The sequence below is a fragment of the Nelumbo nucifera genome, chromosome 1 (assembly GCF_055504915.1).
Source record: "Nelumbo nucifera cultivar China Antique chromosome 1, China Antique-T2T, whole genome shotgun sequence".
Lineage (NCBI taxonomy): Eukaryota > Viridiplantae > Streptophyta > Magnoliopsida > Proteales > Nelumbonaceae > Nelumbo > Nelumbo nucifera.
The window spans coordinates 103,604,597-103,613,596 of record NC_142649.1 but is presented as its reverse complement, the minus strand read 5'-3'; the positions used below and the strand labels follow the sequence as shown (position 1 = coordinate 103,613,596).

At 40.5% G+C, this 9,000-nt stretch overlaps 1 long non-coding RNA gene across 1 annotated transcript; it reads left to right on the top strand.

Moving 5' to 3' along the window:
- The first annotated feature begins 719 nt into the window (after positions 1–719).
- On the top strand, positions 720–3,367 carry LOC104608594 (uncharacterized). The gene is made up of 4 exons (XR_016081342.1): positions 720–864; positions 997–1,057; positions 1,731–1,804; positions 3,123–3,367. It is a non-coding gene; the product is annotated as an uncharacterized LOC104608594 (long non-coding RNA).
- The last annotated feature ends 5,633 nt before the right edge of the window (positions 3,368–9,000 follow it).

Below are 9,000 nucleotides of genomic sequence, written 5' to 3'. Positions count from 1 at the left end.
TTCCATGTTTCTAGAAAACTTTTCTGATTTTTTAAATTTTCCAAATATCTTAGTAAAATTAACAAAATACCTCTGAAATTTCTCCAACTCTAGTTCATGGATACCGGAACTACAAACCATGGTCCTAAGTAGCATAAATGTCTTGGTCATTATCTTATTAATAAATAGTACTTTTATATGTGGACTTCTTGAAGTCTGTTTGATCTACAGGGACATGCACATGCATAAGGGCTCATGAAACTAGAAGCTTTTCAGATTTGATGGCTTCTCCCTGCTGCTTGACACTTGATTTACTCCCAAGGCTCCATTTGGTAAGAGTGCAAATACAATGTTCAGTGTACATACAAATATTTAAGGTTCATGAAAATGACAGCACTTGTATTTTCACTGAACATATTTGTATTTACCCACTTCCCAAGCGGAGCCCTAGTTACAAAGTGTGTCATGCATGAGGAAATTCTTATGCCTTCAGGCTTTTTCCTTTTATCATATTGATGCTTGAAATGTTAATGAAAATAATAAAATCCTCTGACATTGTTAGTTTGACAAGAAGAAAAAACTTGCAAACCCTTCTGGTTTTGTAGCACTATAGTGTAGAGCATCTGGTTATGTCTTCACTGAGAAAGGTTTGGAATTGAGCTGGATGATTCATTTATTTTAGTTTTAAATGAAAGATGAAAATGAAATGTTTGCTGGGTTTGAAGGAAAAAAACATAGGATTATGTTTTTCTTACTAAAGGTAATCTGACCGTCCTGTATTGAAAAATTTTCTACAGGGTTAGTTTTGAGTTGGAACCCGGAGCAGTTGGAAACACAACTGACTTCAGGGAAGCAAATAAGAGGATTGAATGGGGCTTAAAAAAGGCAAGATCTTTTTATCAGTGCTTTGACCTTCCTTTCTTCCCAATAAATGGTTAGACTATTGAAGAGGGCTCATTTCGACTTATACAAGCTTTGTTCCTTGCACTGTATTAAATATTGATCAATATGTTCCAGGTTGTTGGTGGATCAGAACATACTCTACGTGCAAAGCTCACACTTTCACAGGAATCACATGGTAAGACTTCCTCTTTCTGATTATAGCTTCATACACATATGTGCTGCATGCTTACTATGGTTTCTTGGATCACTGTTTTAAAGGTGTGCGAGGCTTACGCCTGGAGGTGTGCCTCCAGGCGAGGTGCTCCCAAAACGCCCTGAGGCATATGCCAGAGGCGCTGACACCTCTGAGGCGGCGTGCTAGAGGCATACGCCTCTTGCGCTTTGATGCGCCTCATGCACATCTTATATAAAAAGACAGAAAAAAAAGAAAAAAAGAAAAAGAATGGGAAGGGAAAGAAACCATAGTGTCAAGACGGAAAGGAAAGGAAAGAAAAAGAATGGGAAGGGAAAGAAAAAGAAAGAGAAGAAAAAAAGAGAAGGAAAGAAAAGAAAAGGAAAGGGAAGGGAAGAAAAGATAAGGGAAAAGGAAGTGGTTTGCCCTTTCAACTAATGTTATGCATCTTTATTCTTCTTAACATAAAAGATTTTTATTAAAAATTTTAAAAAAAAATGAGATCCCCCCTTCCTCTTCATCCTCCTAACCCTCTCCTCTTAAGGAGGCTTATGCCTCCTTGTATTCAGGAGGCTTACACCTCTAGGTAGTGGAATGCCTCGCATCACACCTCCGCGTTTTAAAACATTGTCTTGGATTTCTTGTAAATTATTGATTGTAATTTGTTTCTGTACAGGAAATATCATGAGGGAAGCTGGACCAGTAAGCATGACCTTCGCAATACCTATGTACAATGCTTCCAGGCTTCAGGTGAAGTAGTCTTTCAATAATTGCAATCTGCATTATCTACCTACCTACCTACCTACCCACCTACCTATATGTTTCCATTACACCAAGGCAATGACCCCCTTATATGTGAGTTCGGATCTCCTGGAAGCAAAAACTCTACACACACATAATCCAACTGCACATGGGGAATATCGCCCATACATGTATGTTAAATTCATAGGTAGATGTAGCTGGATACCCATGCTTGCAGGAGATTCCGGTGCTTTGTGTGTATGTATGTATGTGTTCGTGAGTTTATGAAGTAAAGGTGCACTATAGTGATTGTGTTTTCTAATATTCAGTACAGATGATCTTCCATGGTATGGCACGTTATTTGGATTTTGTAGCCCTTTATACCCAAGTTTTTGCCATTTTTAGCATTATTCTCTTGAGGAATTTCCCTCTGTTTTTGAGTTGATTGGGATATTTTTTTGTTTCATTTTTCTTCTTTAGTTTGTGTCTGTAAACATATATTCATAGGTTCTCCCCCTTTGACCAATGTAAATATACTTAAAAATCCATTTTGGAACTCCTTTTCCTTCTTGGTTTCTGTTTTGCTGTGTTTCAGTCTTTTTCTTATAGGTCATGCCCATTAAATTTTGTATCTTCTTTTTATCTTTTGTTAGCACATAGTTCTAAAGTTACTGAAACAAATAAAATGAACAAAAATGGAGGCTTGTGGTAATCTGTGACAGAGGTATTTTCCATTGTTTATAGTAGCTGAGGTAATTTTCTTGGACACTATTTGTCAAATTGTTTTTCTTTTTCTTTTTCCCCTCTTGAAGAATTAATTTAGTAGCCAAAGTGTGTCTTTTGTATTTTTTCTTGTCATTGTTCAGCTTTATGTACTAATTTCATTTGTTTTTACTTGAAGAATTTACCTTTTTAATAAAAAAAAGTTAGCATATCAATACACTTTAAGGTGTTAATGTTGTTTCGCAAGGGTTTCTTGAGTGTTTCTTAGTAATTACAACTTTGTGCAATACCGTGTTTTTTTATCAAGTTTTTCTGAAGTATGTTCCTAGTTGGGGATTCTAGTGAAAAAACCTACTTTCATAATTAGAGGTTCTGGACTCCAAAATTCATCCAATGACTATGTGGAGGTGAGGATTTGTTGGTTAATATGGGGCATGTCAATTACATGATGGAATCAATTCTGATACCAATGGCCTTAACATTAGATTTTACCCCTCCTTTTTTATCTCCTTCAGTATGCTGAAGTACCATATTAATATTATGTAATTATTTTCTTCTATGAATGCTTCTCAAGGTGCCTAGTTCCCTTGCTTTATTGATGCAGGTAAGATACCTACAGATAGAAAAGAAGACCAAGACCCACAATCCATATCGATGGGTAAGATATGTGACACAAGCAAATTCATACGTTGCTCGCATATGACCTTTTTCATTTTTTTTCTTTTCCATTTCTGTCTTATTTTTCTTCTTAAGTGCATCAAAATGGTTAGAAAGGTTAAATGAGAAAGAAACTTGCTTTCAGTTACAATTTGAGAACTATATTAAGCAATATAGTACTTGTTCAGTTCATTTTAAGAGCTATATTGACTCACTAAACCCTCCTACTAACTGGTTGACTGACCACTCGCTCTTTAGTTTATTCTACCACCGCACTGGTGTGACCTATTTAGTCATAGATGCACACGTAGCTGCATTGCCTGCATTAACATGTGACGCAGCTAGCTGAAACTTGTATGTTCATTTTTTTTCCTTGGGCTCAGTTTGGAAGGAGTATAAATACCAATATGCAGAGTGTAAAACCTTGTATCTTGTATTATTTTGTTATGTATTTCTACTATATATATTTGTATTTGTACTCTTTCCAAACTAAGCCTTGGGGAATCTTGGGCCAATGTCTTGAGGTGTAAATATGACCAAACAGATGACAACTAAACGATGCTTGGGCACTCTATTTGTCCTTACTAGACAACCATTATTTTAAATTTTAGTGTAATTTTGGTTTCCTGGTTATGGCAAAAGACATGAAATATGTGAAATTTTGGGTGAATTTATTTCGGCCAAAATTTCGGCAAATATTCCAAAATTCTGGGATTTCGATGATCAATCTTGCCTGAAATTTTGGATATACAATTAACACTAATAAAATCAATAAATATAAATATTATGAATTCATGATGCTGGAAAGGTGTGATTCTGGGATATTTGTGGGCTATTGTGCGATTTTGGTGATAGCTATAATCCTTTAGCAGGAGGTTTAACTCTCTTGAGCTAGGCTTATATGGCTTCTATAATATCAGTCAAGCTCACAATGAAAACTATTTGCTTTGGAAGAAGTAGATTTTTCAGATCAAATGATCTGGATTATTTAATATCAGCAGCGAGACGGGATCTGCTCCTCACACTTGGTCACCTCACATGCACATCCACCGTGCATTGGGAATATCTCCCATGAATAATAACTTAAAAGTATGGGAGATGTTCTCAATGCATGGTAGGATGTGCGAGTGAGGCACCCTCTGTGAGGAGCACATCCGGTCTCATCGGGGAGGGGTGGGGGCGGAAAGAGAGTAGAGGCAAGTATATTTGAAAGTGTGGTGAGAAAATCTCTGTGGAGAATTTTTTTTTGTGTTCTATTATGCAAGGCACGATCATATATATACATACAATCTACGCCTGAATTTTAGGAGTAGGAGACTTACTTGTAGTAGGAACCTAATCTACTAATCACATCTAGCTAAAGACGCCTAGGGAACTACCAGGAATCTGTGCCTAGATACATGCATGAGAGAATTGCCCATGCAAATTTCCCAGTCCATGATGAATTCCCAATACTCCCCCTCGAATTGGCGCATGAAGATTTCGAATGCCCAATTTTTCAAGGAAATAGGTGATCTTTCCCAAGAGCCTTCATCAAGATGTTAGCCAACTGCTCTATGGTTCGAACATGGCGAGTAACAATGTTCCCATGCCACAGCTCATCGCGAACAAAATGGCAGTCAACTTCAATATGCTTTGTCCGCTCGTGAAACATTGGATTCACAGCGTTATGCAGAGCTGCCTAGTTATTACAATATAAGCGCGCAGGTTCATCATGCGCCACCCCCAAGGACAAGAGAAGTTTCTTCATCCACTTCAACTCACAGCTTGTCGTAGCCATCGAACGATATTCTGCTTCTGCCGAGGAGCACGACATAGTGTGTTGTTTTTTCGTTTCCTAGGAAATTGGTGACTGCCCCAGCAGAACGAAATAGCCGGTCAACGATCGTCGCAACAACGGGCAGCTTGCCCAATCAAAGTCACAATAAGCATACAAACGCAGATCGCTATCGGAACACAACAATATACCTTGTCTAGGATATCTTTTCATATATCGCACTATACGCGGAGCTGCCTCCCAATGTTCTTGCCGTAGACTCTGCATGAACTGGGCCAGGATATGAACACAAACACAGCTCAGGCCGTGTGATGGTTAAGTATATCAACCGCCATACTAGTCTTCGATATTGATTCGGATTATCCATCAGAGCACCCTTGGCCAGTGCAAGATGATGATTCTGTTCAATGGGAACGAACGTTGGTTTGGCCCCCAATAGTCCACATTCCGAGATAATGTCTAGGGCATACTTCCGTTGAGATAAAAATATTCCCTCAGGACCACGAGCTACTTCAATACCTATGAAATATTTGAGTGGACCCAGATCTTTCATTTGGAAGCATCGACTGAGATACTCTTTGAATTTCACAATGGCTATAGTATCATTTCCCCCAATAATCAAATCATCAACATATATCAGCACGTGCAGACGAACATTGTGTTTGAAATAAGTGAACAAAGAGTAGTCAGGATACGATTGAACAAACTCGAACTATATCAAGGCCGTTGTTAATTTTGAGAATCAACATCTGGGAGCTTGACGTAATCCATAGAGAGATTTCTTCAGTTTGCACACTTTTGTTTGATCCTTAGATGCAAAACCTGGCGGCAACTGCATGTATACCTCCTCATCCAAATCCCCATGTAAGAATGCATTATGTACATCCATCTGATGCAACTCCTAGTTCTTAGCGGCTGCCACGGCTAAGAAAGTGCGGACTGTCGTCATTTTGGCCACAGGAGCGAAAGTCTCATTGTAATCTAACCCCTCAACTTGTCTGTTCCCGAGAATAACTAAGCATGCCTTATGCCGTTCAACCATCCCATCTGAATTGTATTTGATCTTATAAACCCACTTGCTCCCTATTGCCTTTTTTCTGGGAGGTAGAGTTTCCAATGTCCAAGTACCATTGTCCTCCAGAGCCTGGATTTTCTTCCTCATAGCTTCTCTCCATTTCTCACTTTCCATTGCCTCAGAAAAGCTGGTGGGCTCGGCTCCTACAGGGACTGCGGCTAAGAATGCTTGATGTTTAGCAGAGAAGTTAGTACATGTCACATAATTCGCTATGGGATAGGGAGTCGTACCTGAGGACTCTGATTCAAGGTTGGCTTGAGTGTCAATGGGGTCTTAACATCGAGCAGTGTAGGTCACGTAGGGCTTCAACAAAACAGACGGCGTGCGATGCCGATGTCCCCTACCAAGTTGCTCCTCTAGTGCCATTTGTGGTGCTGGAACCACACTAATTCTGTCCTCACTGCCATTAGTTCCCATTTCCTGCAAACTCTCTTCATCTTCGTGCTCCTCCTCTCTTCCATCATCATTATTTTCAAGGCTCCCCCTATCACAAATGTTGGCTGCATCACTCCCCCTGTTTTTATTTCCTCTGTGGCTGTGAAGAGCATCATCATCAACCATGGTATCAGCTGGTGCAATGGCTGGCCCATGGTTGTCTTCCAAAGTTGCTTTTAGATTAGCAGCATATGGAAATACATTCTCATTGAAGACTACATCACAGGAGACAAAATATTCACCTCTTCCAACATCATTTATGCGCCAACCTTTCTTTCCGTAGGGATAACATACAAAAACACACTTCCTACTCCTTTCTCCAAACTTATCCTTGTCTCGAGGACTCCAATGAGCATAGTAGAGACAGTCAAATACTCTCATTTGCTCGTATTGAGGTGGCGTCCTGAACAGTACCTCATACGGAGTCTTCCCGCCAAGTACAAAAGAAGATGTCCTGTTTATCAAGTATCCGGTGGTTAAAGCACACTCCCCCAAAAAACCAATGGGCAGGCCTGCATGAAATCTCAATGCTCTCGCAACATTCAAGATATGCCTGTGTTTTCTCTCCACCCGACCGTTTTGTTGCGGTGTCCCAACACACGAAGTTTGATGCAGAATGCCATGAGTCTCAAAGTATGATTTCAAGCTTTTAAATTCTGTTCCATTATCACTTTGAACAGTCCTGACTTGCTTGCCAAATTGACGTTCTACCATGGCACAAAATTTCTCAATAATATGTGTTACTTCACTTTTTTACAGTAACAAATAAACCCATACTGCACGAGAATAATCATCAACAATGGTTAGAAAGTAAACTGCACCACAAGAGGCAGGTACTTTATAGGCGCCTCATGTATCATAATGAATTAGAGAGAAACAATCATCAGCTGTATGTTTACTTTCAGGAAAAATTTCCCGTGTTTGTTTTGCTCTGTAACAAACATCACATGGCTTATCTCCTTTAGTTCTACTATTTAATTTATCTACTTTAGAAAGGAGAGATAATATCTGTTTAGATGGATGCCCTAATCTGCGATGCCCTAACTCTCATTCATCCATACCTCTTGTTCTATTCGCCCGAACCGATGCTGCTCCTCTAAAATGATAGACCCCATCACACTGCTCACCCACTCCAACCAGAATCCTTGAGGTTTGGTCTTGTATCACACATAGCTTGTCAGTAAAAGTGACAGTACAATTTATCTCTTGCAATAATTTTGCTATGGAAATAAGGGTGTAGTTCATTCTTGGTACAAAAAGCACATGATGTAAATAAATATTTCCACCCAAATGTAAAGTCCCTTCCTTCACTATAGTGGTTTGCTTCCCATTGGGAAGTCCCACCGGATACGGTGTAATATTCCGTACATCCATCAATAAATCAATTTCTCTAGTCATATGGTGTGACACCCCAGAATCAATTATCCAATCAGTAGAATTTTTCTTACCAGAGAGTTTTCCATTAGTCCTAGTTTTGTAACCATCAAGCATTCTTACAAGAGTCTGCCATTGTTCGTCATTAAGCCCGTTTAGTCCGGTCCTGTCAGTTACGGTTGCATTAGCAGCCACCTCACGCCCTGCCGATGACTGAGCAGCATGAGTTTTTGCTGAACCTCGGTCACGTCCGCCAGAGGGTCCACCCCCTTTTCCTCGACCTGCTCCATGCCCGGTCGACGTACCACAGGGTCTGTCCCCCCACCATTCTGACTTACTTGAGTTCCTTCCGTTCTTGGCAGCCATGGTAACCGATTAGAAAGAAATAATAAGAAACACGACAGTCTTTGATTATCCTCTGAATCGTCGACTGGCAGGAATGAACTTGGAGCTTTGGCTCCTGATACTGTTGTGCACTGTTCCGAAAGGGAATTCGGTATCGCCGTTGTTGGAAGAGAGTGAACAGTCTAGGTTCACTTGAACAGGGAGAGAAGGTTCCAGTACGTCGCAGATGACATTCTCCAAGAAGATCTTGAGGATGCCTCGAGTTTCCTCATAGATCAAACCATTGATACGCTTCACTCCACCACGCCTCGCCAAACGTTGAATCTGGCATAAAGATGCAGAAGAATTCCTGCAAAGCAGAGATGTTCCATGATCAACCACTAAAGCCGCAGAGGGTCCTACCCTGTCGCTTGAGGGCATAGACAACATCCATAGTGGTGACAGTCTTCCGTCGAGCGCATTCAGTGTAGGTGACCACGTCGCGGATGACATTCTCCAAGAAGATCTTCGATGGGAGAGATTATCTGATCGCGCAGGTTCCAGGTCATCGCCGGATGCTACAATGACTGGTCAAACTTCAGTGGGAGGAAGGTGGTTCGCTTCTGGTTGAGGAGAAACCCAGGTTGTCTGGCACGTCAACCACCAAAGCTGCACAGGGATTCCATTCGAACAAGGGTTCGTTCTGCAACTCCTCAGTTTGGCGTTGAAGGAGGGATAGAAAAACTAAGAAACCAGGGAGAGGTCTTCTAGTTTGGTTGATTAACAACACCGAAACTAGTAGAGGCGAAAGATGAACAATCTTTCGTCGTCGCTGAGGAA